We start from the raw sequence: 17113 nt of genomic DNA, 5'->3' as shown, positions 1-17113 counted from the left end.
GTGTTAAAGGCATATTGTCACAGACCATTGACCTATTAAATGGTCTAACAAAGGATTACGTGAAACATATGTATTTGATTTATCCCTAAATGTACTTTATTCAACAATCCACGTAACCGTAACAATCTACGTAACCATCATACTCCACTTATTAATGATATTCTGTAAAAAAAAAAAAAAAAAAAAAAAAATGAATTATGCAAATGGTCCATAATTTAAAATTAATATTGCCAAGGGGATTGACATGGATTTCATTCCATCACGATTTAGTTAAGGTGATTCAATAGCCAGATTTGGTTTCTAAACATTGATGTAATTTTTATTTATTAACCACTTTTCGAGAAATAAGGTCCTTAAATCAGTGACAGTATGCCTTTAAAGATAATTATTACGGTTAATTACCTTACGATTGATTTGTTTTCCCAATGGATTAGACGCCAATTCAAAATGCGTTCACAATAACTTTTAAAGGGACATTCCTGAGTTTGCTGCACTTTTTAAGATGTTATCGACTAACAAAGTTGTTTTAACGATTGTAATTACATATCAAATATATTTTTGTTTATGAAATATCAGTGGCTGTATATTAAACGTGTTTCTGATCGTTCTAATATTTGTACTAGGTTATATTTCATTTTATTTTCAAAAATATAATTTTTTCGTATGTACGAAATTATTTGAAGACAAAATCCAGTTTGGGCTTCTTACAAATATTAAAACGACCAGAAACAGATTGAATATACAGACATTAATATTCTAAACCAGAAAATATATTTAATATACAAGTTTAATTGTAGAAATATTTTATCAGTCGGAAAAATCTTACAATGCAGCAAACTCAGGAATGTCCCTTTAATTTTAACCAGTCTTAATATGTCACTTGAATATTTTTGCAGCGGATTCGAAATAAACGCGTTCTTCTAATTAAAATTAAAGAAAGAAAACCTACTTTTAATGTCACACTCTCTTAATCTGTTCATTGTTTTCTTGTACAGGATAATTGCAAAGGTTAATTACCCTACAGTAGATCATCTATCGGGTTATAAGTAGGCGTCAAAACAACGGGCCGTGTTGTTGATTGTCATAAATGACTACGAATAGATAACCAAATGGAAATTCTATGACCCGTACGAACCCTGTATATCTGGCCATTGATTTACTTCAAATTATTTGTATTAGTCCGCTATGTTAAAACAATCATATCACTGGCAAATATATTCCTTTGTTTCACTGAATCATATTGCGCAACCGCCAACTGTTGGTCAGACTAGGGGAGCAATTAACAGTTTCAGCAACTCGTGGCAGTAAAAGCGCGCGCACGTGAAAGGGTGGAATTTCAGACACCGATGACACAGATGACTTAAACGTCTTGTTGATTGTGGAGTGACTGTCAAAACATTTGTTAGCCTGGCGGACTACCGGGTTTAGACAATTGGTAGTCCGAGTGAGAAATCGGTAGTCAAAACACTCAAAACAAGACAAGACTTTTATTCTCAATGACAGTTTGCAAATATTTACATAGTTTACACAAAAGTGATTTTTTTTAGTTTAGTAGAAAATAGCTGGTAAAAGGTAATTGCACTTGCTCTATTGGTATAGTAACTAGGTATATACACATTTCGCTCAGTAGATAACGACGTACATTTAAAAATATAGTGAAACTCATCACCAACATCAGTGTTGCACAAGTGAGATATTCTGTTTTCTCTCTCAATATTAAACCATCTACCGGTTTCAGTAGGAAGTCTGACATTACCAGTTCTAAATTTACAAAGAATTCTAGCTTTTTTGGTTGAGAGTTTCAACAAATAATTTTCTAATTTAAATTCATGCTTGAACATTCTGTAGTTAATACCTTTTGATGAGTCAAAATTTATCACTATTCCATTTTTGTAAGTACTGGTCACATAGTATTCGTTTAACTGCATGTTTTAACCAAAAAACATCCAAAACACTCCGGACTACCGCTAAGGTCGAGCACTGAATCAGATTGTTCTTCCAATGTATCAGAAGCCAGTTGAACATGTGTTCATGGTAACGTTTGATATTCACCTGTCTTAATATGGGATTTGAATGTTTTTGCAGCGGATTAGAAACCAGGGCGAAGATGTTTCTCCATAAATACAGTATGGCTACGCAGGAATATAATTATTGAGCCAACCGGCCTCGGTGAGCGCAGTGGTTAAACCATCGGACTACAAGCTGGTAGGTATAGGGTTCGCAGCCCGGTACCGCCTCCAAACCAGAGTGAGTTCTTAAGCGCTCAGTGGGTAGGTGTAAGGGTGTAACGCCACTACACCCTCTCTCTCTCTCTCTCTCTCTCTCTCTCTCTCTCTCTCTCTCTCTCTCTCTCTCTCTCTCTCTCTCTCTCTCTCTCTCTCACTGACCAATAACCAACTAATAACTAACCCACTGTCCTGGACAGACAGCCCAGATAGCTGAAGTGTATGACCAGGACAGCGTGCTTGAACCTTAATTGGATATAAGCACAAATATAAGTTGAAATTAAATTAAATCTATCTGAATAGTACGCTAATAAATAGTACAGTAATAACAGGAGAGGGTGAAAGATGGGGTGTGTGTAAATAGTACAGTAATAACAGGAGAGAGTGAAAGATGGGGTGTGTGTAAATAGTACAGTAATAACAGGAGAGAGTGAAAGATGGGGTGTGTGTAAATAGTACAGTAATAACAGGAGATAGTGAAAGATGGGGTGTGTAAATAGTACAGTAATGACAGGAGAGAGTGAAAGATGGGGTGTGTGTAAATAGTACAGTAATAACAGGAGAGAGTGAAAGATGGGGTGTGTGTAAATAGTACAGTAATAACAGGAGAGAGAGAAAGATGGGGTGTGTGTAAATAGTACAGTAATGACAGGAGAGAGTGAAAGATGGGGTGTGTGTAAATAGTACAGTAATAACAGGAGAGAGTGAAAGATGGGGTGTGTGTAAATAGTACGCTAATAACAGGAGATAGTGAAAGATGGGGGGGGGGGGGGGTAAATAGTACAGTAATGACAGGAGAGAGTGAAAGATGGGGTGTGTGTAAATAGTACAGTAATAACAGGAGAGAGTGAAAGATGGGGTGTGTGTAAATAGTACAGTAATAACAGGAGAGAGTGAAAGATGGGGTGTGTAAATAGTACAGTAATGACAGGAGAGAGTGAAAGATGGGGTGTGTGTAAATAGTACAGTAATAACAGGAGAGAGTGAAAGATGGGGTGTGTGTAAATAGTACGCTAATAACAGGAGATAGTGAAAGATGGGGGGGGGGTAAATAGTACAGTAATAACAGGAGAGAGTGAAAGATGGGGTGTGTGTAAATAGTACAGTAATAACAGGAGAGAGTGAAAGATGGGGTGTGTGTAAATAGTACAGTAATAACATGAGAGAGTGAAAGATGGGATGTGTGTAAATAGTACAGTAATAACAGGAGAGAGTGAAAGATGGGGTGTGTGTAAATAGTACAGTAATAACAGGAGAGAGTGAAAGATGGGATGTGTGGGTGTGTAAATAGTACACTAATAACAGGAGAAAGAGAAAGATGGGGTATGTGTAAATAGTACAGTAATAACAGGAGAGAGTGAAAGATGGGGTGTGTGTAAATAGTACAGTAATAACATGAGAGAGTGAAAGATGGGATGTGTGTAAATAGTACAGTAATAACAGGAGAGAGTGAAAGATGGGGTGTGTGTAAATAGTACAGTAATAACAGGAGAGAGTGAAAGATGGGGTGTGTGTAAATAGTACAGTAATAACAGGAGAGAGTGAAAGATGGGGTGTGTGTAAATAGTACAGTAATAACAGGAGAGAGTGAAAGATGGGGTGTGTGTAAATAGTACAGTAATAACAGGAGAGAGTGAAAGATGGGGTGTGTGTAAATAGTACAGTAATAACAGGAGAGAGTGAAAGATGGGGCGTGTGTAAATAGTACAGTAATAACAGGAGAGAGTGAAAGATGGGGTGTGTGTAAATAGTACAGTAATAACAGGAGAGAGTGAAAGATGGGGTGTGTGTAAATAGTACACTAATAACAGGAGAAAGAGAAAGATGGGGTGTGTGTAAATAGTACAGTAATAACAGGAGAGATTGAAAGATGGGGTGTGTAAATAGTACAGTAATAACAGGAGAGAGTGAAAGATGGGGTGTGTGTAAATAGTACAGTAATAACAGGAGAGAGTGAAAGATGGTGTGTGTGTGTAAATAGTACAGTAATAACAGGAGAGATTGAAAGATGGGGTGTGTGTAAATAGTACACTAATAACAGGAGAGAGAGAAAGATGGGGTGTGTGTAAATAGTACAGTAATAACAGGAGAGAGAGAAAGATGGGTGGATGTATTTCATTTAATTTCAACTTATTTTCGTGCTTATATCCACTTAATGTTCAATCACGCTATCCTGGGCACACAGCTCAGCAATTTAGGCTGTCTGTACATGACAGTGGGTTAGTTGTTAGTTGGTTAATGCTTATTGAGAGAGAAGATGCTGTAGTGGCCTTTCACCTACCCACTGAGCCCATAAGATCTCGCTCTGGGTTGGAGCCGGTACTGGGTTGCGAATCTTGTGTCTACCAGCCTGTAGTCCGATGGCTTAACCATTGCGCCACCAAGGCCGGTGGGTGTAAATAGTACGTTGCTGTTGGCAAATTCAGAAGGGGTGTTAACGCTGACAAGCAAACCGACGGTATAACACACCTAGTTTTTCAAATATTATTTCAGAAGGAACAGGGGCCATAACTCTTGTCACACTGATAAAATGCACATCGTCCTCATTTCGTCGACCGCGTTGACATGTTTCCATTTGATACAGTATGTATTATATACAGGGATCGAAACTGGCTTACAGCTACACAAATTTGACCTTTATTACACGATGATTAATTAATCACTGTGTTCTAGTGGTGTCGTTAAGAAAACATACAAATAATATTAGAAAGAACTGAAACATTTTTTAAGAAGAAATGTTTAGATATATACATATATAAACTGTATCTCTCTCTCTCTCTCTCTCTCTCTCTCTCTCTCTCTCTCTCTCTCTCTCTCTCTCTCTCTCTCTCTCTCTCTCACTGACCAATAACCAACTAACAACTAACCCACTGTCCTGGACAGACAGCCCAGATAGCTGAAGTGTATGACCAGGACAGCGTGCTTGAACCTTAATTGGATATAAGCACAAATATAAGTTGAAATGAAATGAAATCTATCTGAATAGTACGCTAATAAAAGGAGAGAGTGAAAGATGGGGTGTGTGTAAATAGTACAGTAATAACAGGAGAAAGAGAAAGATGGGGTGTGTGTAAATAGTACAGTAATAACAGGAGAGAGTGAAAGATGGGGTGTGTGTAAATAGTACAGTAATAACAGGAGAGAGTGAAAGATGGGGTGTGTGTAAATAGTACAGTAATAACAGGAGAGAGTGAAAGATGGGGTGTGTGTAAATAGTACAGTAATGACAGGAGAGAGTGAAAGATGGGGTGTGTGTAAATAGTACAGTAATAACAGTGAAAGATGGGGTGTGTGTAAATAGTACAGTAATAACAGGAGAGAGTGAAAGATGGGGTGTGTGTAAATAGTACAGTAATAACAGGAGAGAGTGAAAGATGGGGTGTGTGTAAATAGTACAGTAATAACAGGAGAGAGTGAAAGATGGGGTGTGTGTAAATAGTACAGTAATAACAGGAGAGAGTGAAAGATGGGGTGTGTGTAAATAGTACAGTAATAACAGGAGAGAGTGAAAGATGGGGTGTGTGTAAATAGTACAGTAATAACAGGAGAGAGTGAAAGATGGGGTGTGTGTAAATAGTACAGTAATAACAGGAGAGAGTGAAAGATGGGGTGTGTGTAAATAGTACAGTAATAACAGGAGAGAGTGAAAGATGGGGTGTGTGTAAATAGTACAGTAATAACAGGAGAGAGTGAAAGATGGGGTGTGTGTAAATAGTACAGTAATAACAGGAGAGAGTGAAAGATGGGGTGTGTGTAAATAGTACAGTAATAACAGGAGAGAGTGAAAGATGGGGTGTGTGTAAATAGTACAGTAATAACAGGAGAGAGTGAAAGATGGGGTGTGTGTAAATAGTACAGTAATAACAGGAGAGAGGGAAAGATGGGGTGTGTGTAAATAGTACAGTAATAACAGGAGAGAGTGAAAGATGGGGTGTGTGTAAATAGTACAGTAATAACAGGAGAGAGTGAAAGATGGGGTGTGTGTAAATAGTACAGTAATAACAGGAGAGAGTGAAAGATGGGGTGTGTGTAAATAGTACAGTAATAACAGGAGAGAGTGAAAGATGGGGTGTGTGTAAATAGTACAGTAATAACAGGAGAGAGTGAAAGATGGGGTGTGTGTAAATAGTACAGTAATGACAGGACAGGGAGAGAAAGATGGGATGTGTGTCAAGATGACAGGAGGGTGAAAGATGGGTGTGTGTAAATAGTACAGTAATGACAGGAGAGAGTGAAAGATGGGGTGTGTGTAAATAGTACAGTAATAACAGGAGAGAGTGAAAGATGGGGTGTGTAAATAGTACAGTAATGACAGGAGAGGGTGAAAGATGGGATGTGTGTAAATAGTACAGTAATAACAGGAGAGAGTGAAAGATGGGGTGTGTGTAAATAGTACAGTAATAACAGGAGAGAGAGAAAGATGGGGTGTGTGTAAATAGTACAGTAATAACAGGAGAGAGTGAAAGATGGGGTGTGTGTAAATAGTACAGTAATAACAGGAGAGAGTGAAAGATGGGGTGTGTGTAAATAGTACAGTAATAACAGGAGAGAGTGAAAGATGGGGTGTGTGTAAATAGTACAGTAATAACAGGAGAGAGTGAAAGATGGGGTGTGTGTAAATAGTACAGTAATAACAGGAGAGAGTGAAAGATGGGGTGTGTGTAAATAGTACAGTAATAACAGGAGAGAGTGAAAGATGGGGTGTGTGTAAATAGTACAGTAATAACAGGAGAGAGTGAAAGATGGGGTGTGTGTAAATAGTACAGTAATAACAGGAGAGAGTGAAAGATGGGGTGTGTGTAAATAGTACAGTAATAACAGGAGAGAGTGAAAGATGGGGTGTGTGTAAATAGTACAGTAATAACAGGAGAGAGTGAAAGATGGGGTGTGTGTAAATAGTACAGTAATAACAGGAGAGAGTGAAAGATGGGGTGTGTGTAAATAGTACAGTAATAACAGGAGAGAGTGAAAGATGGGGTGTGTGTAAATAGTACAGTAATAACAGGAGAGAGTGAAAGATGGGGTGTGTGTAAATAGTACAGTAATAACAGGAGAGAGTGAAAGATGGGATGTGTGTAAATAGTACAGTAATAACAGGAGAGAGTGAAAGATGGGGTGTGTGTAAATAGTACAGTAATAACAGGAGAGAGTGAAAGATGGGGTGTGTGTAAATAGTACAGTAATAACAGGAGAGAGTGAAAGATGGGGTGTGTGTGTAAATAGTACAGTAATAACAGGAGAGAGTGAAAGATGGGGTGTGTGTAAATAGTACAGTAATAACAGGAGAGAGTGAAAGATGGGGTGTGTGTAAATAGTACAGTAATAACAGGAGAGAGTGAAAGATGGGTGTAAATGTGTGTAAATAGTACAGTAATAACAGGAGAGAGGAAAGATGGGGTGTGTGTAAATAGTGTAATAACAGGAGAGAGTGAAAGATGGGGTGTGTGTAAATAGTACAGTAATAACAGGAGAGAGTGAAAGATGGGGTGTGTGTAAATAGTACAGTAATAACAGGAGAGAGTGAAAGATGGGGTGTGTGTAAATAGTACAGTAATGACAGGAGAGAGTGAAAGATGGGGTGTGTGTAAATAGTACAGTAATAACAGGAGAGAGTGAAAGATGGGGTGTGTGTAAATAGTACAGTAATGACAGGAGAGAGTGAAAGATGGGGTGTGTGTAAATAGTACAGTAATAACAGGAGAGAGTGAAAGATGGGTGTGTGTAAATAGTACAGGACAGGAGAGAGTGAAAGTGGGGTGTGTAAATAGTACAGTAATAACAGGAGAGAGTGAAAGATGGGGTGTGTGTAAATAGTACAGTAATGACAGGAGAGAGTGAAAGATGGGGTGTGTGTAAATAGTACAGTAATAACAGGAGAGAGTGAAAGATGGGGTGTGTGTAAATAGTACAGTAATGACAGGAGAGAGTGAAAGATGGGGGTGTGTGTAAATAGTACAGTAATGACAGGAGAGAGAGATGGGGCGTGTGAAAGTAATGAGTGGATGTGTGTAAATAGTACAGTAAATGACAGGAGAGAGTGAAAGATGGGGTGTGTGTAAATAGTACAGTAATGACAGGAGAGAGTGAAAGATGGGGTGTGTGTAAATAGTACAGTAATAACAGGAGAGAGTGAAAGATGGGGTGTGTAAATAGTACAGTAATAACAGGAGAGAGTGAAAGATGGGGTGTGTAAATAGTACAGTAATGACAGGAGAGAGTGAAAGATGGGGTGTGTGTAAATAGTACAGTAATAACAGGAGAGAGTGAAAGATGGGGTGTGTGTAAATAGTACAGTAATAACAGGAGAGAGTGAAAGATGGGGCGTGTGTAAATAGTACAGTAATGACAGGAGAGAGTGAAAGATGGGGTGTGTGTAAATAGTACAGTAATAAAAGGAGAGAGTGAAAGATGGGGTGTGTGTAAATAGTACAGTAATAACAGGAGAGAGTGAAAGATGGTGTGTGTGTGTAAATAGTACAGTAATGACAGGAGAGAGTGAAAGATGGGGCGTGTAAATAGTACAGTAATAACAGGAGAGAGAGAAAGATGGGGTGTGTGTAAATAGTACAGTAATAACAGGAGAGAGTGAAAGATGGGGCGTGTGTAAATAGTACAGTAATAACAGGAGAGAGAGAAAGATGGGGGTGTGTAAATAGTACAGTAATAACAGGAGAGAGTGAAAGATGGGGTGTGTGTAAATAGTACAGTAATAACAGGAGAGAGAGAAAGATGGGGTGTGTGTAAATAGTACAGTAATAACAGGAGAGAGTGAAAGATGGGGGGCGTGTAAATAGTACAGTAATAACAGGAGAGAGAGAAAGATGGGGTGTGTGTAAATAGTACAGTAATGACAGGAGAGAGTGAAAGATGGGGCGTGTGTAAATAGTACAGTAATAACAGGAGAGAGTGAAAGATGGGGTGTGTGTAAATAGTACAGTAATAAAAGGAGAGAGTGAAAGATGGTGTGTGTGTGTAAATAGTACAGTAATAACAGGAGAGAGTGAAAGATGGGGTGTGTAAATAGTACAGTAATAACAGGAGAGAGTGAAAGATGGGGTGTGTGTAAATAGTACAGTAATGACAGGAGAGAGTGAAAGATGGTGTGTGTGTGTAAATAGTACAGTAATGACAGGAGAGAGTGAAAGATGGGGCGTGTGTAAATAGTACAGTAATGACAGGAGAGAGTGAAAGATGGGGTGTGTAAATAGTACAGTAATGACAGGAGAGAGTGAAAGATGGTGTGTGTGTGTAAATAGTACAGTAATGACAGGAGAGAGTGAAAGATGGGGTGTGTGTAAATAGTACAGTAATGACAGGAGAGAGTGAAAGATGGGGTGTGTAAATAGTACAGTAATGACAGGAGAGAGTGAAAGATGGGGTGTGTAAATAGTACAGTAATGACAGGAGAGAGTGAAAGATGGGGTGTGTAAATAGTACAGTAATGACAGGAGAGAGTGAAAGATGGTGTGTGTGTGTAAATAGTACAGTAATGACAGGAGAGAGTGAAAGATGGGGTGTGTGTAAATAGTACAGTAATGACAGGAGAGAGTGAAAGATGGGGTGTGTAAATAGTACAGTAATAACAGGAGAGAGTGAAAGATGGGGTGTGTGTAAATAGTACAGTAATGACAGGAGAGAGTGAAAGATGGGGCGTGTGTAAATAGTACAGTAATGACAGGAGAGAGTGAAAGATGGGGTGTGTAAATAGTACAGTAATAACAGGAGAGAGTGAAAGATGGGGTGTGTGTAAATAGTACAGTAATGACAGGAGAGAGTGAAAGATGGTGTGTGTGTGTAAATAGTACAGTAATGACAGGAGAGAGTGAAAGATGGGGTGTGTAAATAGTACAGTAATAACAGGAGAGAGTGAAAGATGGGGTGTGTGTAAATAGTACAGTAATAACAGGTGAGAGAGAAAGATGGGGTGTGTGTAAATAGTACAGTAATAACAGGAGAGAGTGAAAGATGGGGTGTGTGTAAATAGTACAGTAATAACAGGAGAGAGTGAAAGATGGGGCGTGTGTAAATAGTACAGTAATGACAGGAGAGAGTGAAAGATGGGGCGTGTGTAAATAGTACAGTAATGACAGGAGAGGGTGAAAGATGGGGCGTGTGTAAATAGTACAGTAATAACAGGAGAGGGTGAAAGATGGGGTGTGTGTAAATAGTACAGTAATGACAGGTGAGAGAGAAAGATGGGGTGTGTGTAAATAGTACAGTAATGACAGGAGAGAGTGAAAGATGGGGTGTGTGTAAATAGTACAGTAATGACAGGAGAGAGTGAAAGATGGGGTGTGTGTAAATAGTACAGTAATAACAGGAGAGAGTGAAAGATGGGGTGTGTGTAAATAGTACAGTAATAACAGGAGAGAGTGAAAGATGGGGTGTGTGTAAATAGTACAGTAATGACAGGAGAGAGTGAAAGATGGGGTGTGTGTAAATAGTACAGTAATAACAGGAGAGAGTGAAAGATGGGGTGTGTGTAAATAGTACAGTAATAACAGGAGAGAGTGAAAGATGGGGTGTGTGTAAATAGTACAGTAATGACAGGAGAGAGTGAAAGATGGGGTGTGTGTAAATAGTACAGTAATGACAGGAGAGAGTGAAAGATGGGGCGTGTGTAAATAGTACAGTAATGACAGGAGAGAGTGAAAGATGGGGCGTGTGTAAATAGTACAGTAATAACAGGAGAGAGTGAAAGATGGGGTGTGTAAATAGTACAGTAATAACAGGAGAGAGTGAAAGATGGGGCGTGTGTAAATAGTACATTAATAACAGGAGAGAGTGAAAGATGGGGCGTGTGTAAATAGTACAGTAATAACAGGAGAGAGTGAAAGATGGGGTATGTGTAAATAGTACAGTAATAACAGGAGAGAGTGAAAGATGGGGCGTGTGTAAATAGTACATTAATAACAGGAGAGAGTGAAAGATGGGGCGTGTGTAAATAGTACAGTAATAACAGGAGAGAGTGAAAGATGGGGCGTGTGTAAATAGTACAGTAATAACAGGAGAGAGTGAAAGATGGTGTGTATGTGTAAATAGTACAGTAATAACAGGAGAGAGTGAAAGATGGTGTGTGTGTAAATAGTACAGTAATAACAGGAGAGAGTGAAAGATGGTGTGTATGTGTAAATAGTACAGTAATGACAGGAGAGAGTGAAAGATGGGGTGTGTAAATAGTACAGTAATGACAGGTGAGAGAGAAAGATGGGGTGTGTGTAAATAGTACAGTAATGACAGGAGAGAGTGAAAGATGGTGTGTATGTGTAAATAGTACAGTAATGACAGGAGAGAGTGAAAGATGGGGTATGTGTAAATAGTACAGTAATAACAGGAGAGAGTGAAAGATGGGGTGTGTGTAAATAGTACAGTAATGACAGGAGGAGATAGTGAAAGATGGGGCGTGTGTAAATAGTACACTAATAACAGGAGTGAGAGAAAGATGGGGTGTGTGTAAATAATACACTAATAACAGGAGTGAGAGAAAGATGGGTGGATGTATTTCATTTAATTTCAACTTATTTTCATGCTTATATCCACTTAATGTTAAATCACGCTGCCCTGGACACACAGCTCAGCTATTTAGGCTGTCTGTGCATGACAGTGGGTTAGTTGTTAGTTGGTTAGTGGTTATTGAGAGAGAAGATGCTGTAGTGGCCTTTCACCTACCCCGCTGAGCCCATAAGAACTCGCTCTGGGTTGGAGCCGGTACCGGGCTGCGAATCCTGTATCTACCAGCCTTTAGTCTGATGGCTTAACCACGACACCACCGAGGCCGGTGGGTGTAAATAGTACGCTGCTGTTTGCAAATTCAGAAGGGGCATTAACGCCGACAAGCAAACTGACAGTATAACACACCATGTTTTTCAAATATTATTTCAGAAGGAACAGGGGCCATAACTCTTGTCACACTGATAAATGCACATCGTCCTCCTTTCGTCGACCCAGCCATTCCAGGAAAAGTGTTGCAATTACCGTAAAAAGGTGTCGCCAGCAATTAACAATAAGAGGAATTAGAATAAATAACTCAGTTGTTGTATTTTTTATAAGATACCGACTTCGTTTCAATAAACACTCCATGTTAAGTTTGATCGATTCACATAAAACTAAATGGCTTACGGGTTAAGTGTCTAAAAATGCCACTTTTGCCATGTCGCTTATTTATATTCTAGCATTATGATCAAAATAAAAGTAATATGCATTTGTGACAAAGCCCGCAGTTGCTAAATATTTTTACGATGAATACTGTTTGTCACAAAATGAATGAATCTTTTCATTAAGTCTGTATTTTACATATGTACGGGCGCCATGTTTATTGTCGCCAAAATTGCATTAACGTCCGTAACAATAAAGTGACACGGCAAAGTATCTGAACGTCATATTAATTGAAACATCACATCTGTCTATTTCACCTCACGATGCATTGTATTTTTAAAAAAACCCAAAGACTTGGGTCATCTAGACAAAATAGTAGAAATTAAGAGTCCGTTACCCGAGTAAAACATCTCTGTCGCATATAAAACATTAACGTCCATAACGTGCACTATCTTCAAACGGTGCATTATTTTATGAATTATTTACCTACATTTAAAGTAACAGACTAAATTGTATTTTGGAAAATAATAAGATATTCAAGAAACAAAATATATTGTAAAATAAACATGATTATATGTGAACTTATTAACGTCCATAACAACTAACGTCCGTAACGAAAACTTTCTAACGTACCCTGCTTCGAAATCGGAACTTTTATTATGCCACAACCAAATGGGTCGACACCGTTGTAATATCAACTCGAGCAGACGACAATTTGAAAGTATAGTTTGGGCGAGTGTGTGAGATACCATGTGATATATTACCTTCAAGAAATCGTAAGTACATTGATTTTCAGTTTGTTTACTAAAATGTTTTATGAAATATATATATATATATTTTCTTTTCCAAACTTTGAACGATTTAATAATCTTTTATGCACGGTGGTGAATTGTTGTTGTTTAATTGGTGTTTGATGACATTGGTTCGTTACGGACGTTAATATTTTACTTCTCCATGTTGTTAGTGATAAATAATTTAATAGGCTATTAATTATAATACGACTTTATTTTAAAAGTACAGAATAATTACTAGCACATATTCTGATCTAGAAAAAAAATATACATATCCATATACAGTCGAACCAGTATATAATGGCCATTTAAAGGAACCGGCAAGATTGGTTGTCATGGAAAGGTGGTTGCTATACAATGTATACAGATAAAATAAAGAAGGAAAAGCATTGGGCGGATTAATATTGCGGCTGTTATGGGCAGGTGGCTGTTATATATATATATATATATATATATATATATATATATATATATATATATATATATATTATAGGTGGCCTTTAGACCAGTCTGGATTGTATATATTCCTATGAACTAAGTGGGGCGGGATCTAGCTCAGTCGGTTGAGCGCTTGCTTGAGGTGCCACGTTCGCAGGATCGAACCTCTTCAGTGGATTTCTATCATTGGACTTTTTCCCATTCCAACCAGTGCACCACCACTGCTATGTCAAAGGCCATGGTATGTACTGTCCTGTTTATGAGGAAAGTGCATATAAAAAACGTTAATAAAATAATTTAATATTATGGGCTAAAATGTTCAACAAATAATTTCAATATTTATTTTTAGTCTGTGTGATTGAAACAATGATGCATATACGCGTATTGCGAAAAATATACATGTTTTATATTACAGATGCCATTGTCGAACGCTGAACGTCAGAAAAGATGGAGAGAGAAAAACAAATATTTGAAAACAGAAACATATTTTACGAAAGAGAAAGACAGAGACGCAGAAACCGCTATGTAACCGTTGCACAACTGAGTTTGGCTGCTTTGAAGAAACAAGAAAAGAAACAAATATACGGGTTAAAAAATATTACATAAATGAAAAAGAAAAGGAAAACAACCAGAAGAATGTCATGGAACATAATTTAGATAGTGGCAGTAAATACCCTAGTTCATGTACTAGAAGCAAAATTTCAACACAGGACATAACTGGTAAACTAATAGTAAAAATGCCGATATTAAAGAACAGTGTGTCTGCTGGATTAAGAAAGACATACAAACGAGCTTTACGTAGATCTTACAGAGAAAATGAAGACCTTAGGGTGAAAATAAAATGTTTGAATAGAGACAAGAAACGTTTACAGAAGAAACTTGAAAGAATCCGCAGAAATGAAAGGTGTACAAGTGACAAATCGTTTTTAGCGGATTGTTCATCAGTTGAAGAAAACACCCTGACACCACACAGAAGAACAAAATTCCAAATGAGAAAATCTGGATTAGATCCAAAGGGATACAAATTAGTAAGAAGTCGGTTGCTTATGTCTAATACAATAATAGCAGATATCAAGGCGAACCTGACAAAGAACAGAAAGACTTATAATATTGCGTGCGCAGTGGTAAAGAAGTACAGATGTTTGTCAACATTTAGTAAGGCCGTTGGAATAAGCAGACGAAAAAGCATGAAATATTTGTTGCCAAAACGTACACGGAGAACAATAAAAGTACAGCTGCTGGAGACTGTAACTGCATTTTTGGAGCGTGAAGACAACAGCGTTCTTCTGCCTGGAAAAAGGGATGTTAAACGTACTCGTGGGGTTGCAAATCAGAAGCGGCTTTTGACAGACTATCTACACAACATTCATGCCAAATTCCAATTGGAAAATCCGGATGTAAAAATATCAAAGTCTGTTTTTTACCAAATGAAACCAACATATATACTACATGCTAACTTTTCAGCAAGAAGAACATGTCTGTGCCCTCGTCACCAGAACATGCTCTGAAATTACGGAGTTTGAGGCAATCTGGGATTCAGTCTTCAAAAAACCCAGATGTATTCATCAAGGCATATGATGACGAACATATCGCGTGTGAAACTGATGCGAAATGTTCAGAATCCGTCAAGTTTATAAATTGGAAGAAAGTAAAAGATGGAGAAAAGCTGAGATGGAAAGAGATAGAAGAAACAGTACCAAAAACGAAATTCAAAGAAACATTTATGTCAGAATTATCAACATTTAGACAGCACGTAAAACGTGTACAAATACAGTATGCAGAGATGAAACGATAGGAATGAATCTTCAAGCAGGACATGTACTTGTATGGATGGATTTTGCGGAGAATTTTCTTTGTTCGTCAGTAGAGGAAATTCAGTCAGCATACTGGAACAGCACGATGGTCACGCTACATACTATTGTAGTTTACTTTCCAGATGACCATAGCAAGAAATTGCAAAGCTTTGTTGCACTTTCAGATCTGATGCACCATAACTCGACAGCAGTGTATGCTGTTCTAAGAAAATTATTACCTATTCTGAAGAAAGAGTACCCGCAAATCGCAACTGTACATTATCTAACAGATTCACCAACAAGTCAGTATAGAAACAAATTTATTTTCCAGATCCTACAATACCATTTTCTTGAGTTCGGATTGGAAGCAAGATGGAATTATTTGGAATCTGGTCATGGCAAAGGGCCATGTGACGGGTTGGGTGGCAGTGTGAAACGATCAGCAGATATGGCAGTAAAGCAAGGAAAATGTAGCATTCAAGGAGCCCAAGATTTTTATGTATGAGGTCTGTCAAATAAGGAAAACGGAAGCAAGGTGAAATACATCCTTTACTCACAGGATGAATATGACGCAGCAGCAAAAGCTGTGGAGAAGAGGCTCACGCCAATGGTAATTCATGGTACACTGAAGCTACATGCAGTGGTACCTGTATCAAACACATCGCTGTGCGTTCGAGAGCTCTCTTGCAATTGTCAGTCGTGCATTAGAGACCCAACCTCTACACCTTGTGAGGGATGGACAGTTCATCAGTTAAAGACAAAACAGACAAAAGCATCAATCCAGGACTCAAAAGAAAAAGACAAACAATCAAATACGTCAGTTGTCGAAGAGACCATAACACATACAGCTGATGAACAGTCAAATGCGTCGGTTGTCGAAGAAGCTATAACACATACAGTTGATCAATGGGTTGCTGCTGTTTACGATGGAAGATGGTACATTGGAGTAATAACTGAAACTGACGAAAATGACTCCACGTGTTTAACAGAATTCATGACAAGATGTGGGAAGTACGAAAACCTTTTTAAATGGCCTCCAATTACAGACCAGATATGGGTAGCCAATGATAAAATCCTGCTACAGCTGGAACAACCACCCAGTGCACTCGGGGAAAACTAAGAGATGTTTTAAACTCGAAATGCAGGAGATTGAGAGGATTGGTCGTTTATTTAGCTTGTAGACAGACCTAAAAAGAAAATGATGATTTGTTTATTATCTACAATGACAATGTTAACTATTTAATCAGGTTCTTTGTTAAATCTGTTTGTTACATTTGTTTTAAAATGTTTGCAATTACTATTTATTGGAATACACGTATGTACTGTTTTGACAAGTTACTGGTTACACAAGTAAACGGAATAATACATTTCGACGATAACATACGTAACAGCCCATTATACACAATGCATATTGTTTGTTTTGAAATAAAATGTAGAACAATATATAATTTGTGTCTGCATTACTATGATACCGGTTTCATGTTGTAGGTTTTTATTTATTATATAATGTTACTGACGTCCGTAATAAAATGAACTTTTCTTTAACGTCCGTAACGAAATGTGTTTCACTTAAAATGGATTGTATAAATATTTTGGTAAAGACAAATTCATGTTATAACAATCCACATGACACATCACACATCACACACTGAAATCAGCGAACAAATATGCTTTGTTGTTTGAAAGGACCCATTATTTCTTATTTTCAAAACGAAAGAGAAGTAAAATATTACAGTTTATACAAATGAAAACATAATGTATCCTATCTCGT

The 17113-nt window shown here is 37.9% G+C and overlaps 1 long non-coding RNA gene across 1 annotated transcript; it reads left to right on the top strand.

The window, feature by feature from the left end:
* The first annotated feature begins 12816 nt into the window (after positions 1-12816).
* Positions 12817-16811, top strand: LOC121373838. The gene is made up of 2 exons (XR_005958145.1): positions 12817-13096; positions 13965-16811. It is a non-coding gene; the product is annotated as an uncharacterized LOC121373838 (long non-coding RNA).
* The last annotated feature ends 302 nt before the right edge of the window (positions 16812-17113 follow it).

Source organism: Gigantopelta aegis, chromosome 5 (genome assembly GCF_016097555.1).
Source record: "Gigantopelta aegis isolate Gae_Host chromosome 5, Gae_host_genome, whole genome shotgun sequence".
In the NCBI taxonomy this organism is placed as follows: domain Eukaryota; kingdom Metazoa; phylum Mollusca; class Gastropoda; order Neomphalida; family Peltospiridae; genus Gigantopelta; species Gigantopelta aegis.
Note: the sequence above shows the minus strand (reverse complement) of the source record. Positions and strands in the feature narration are given on the sequence as shown.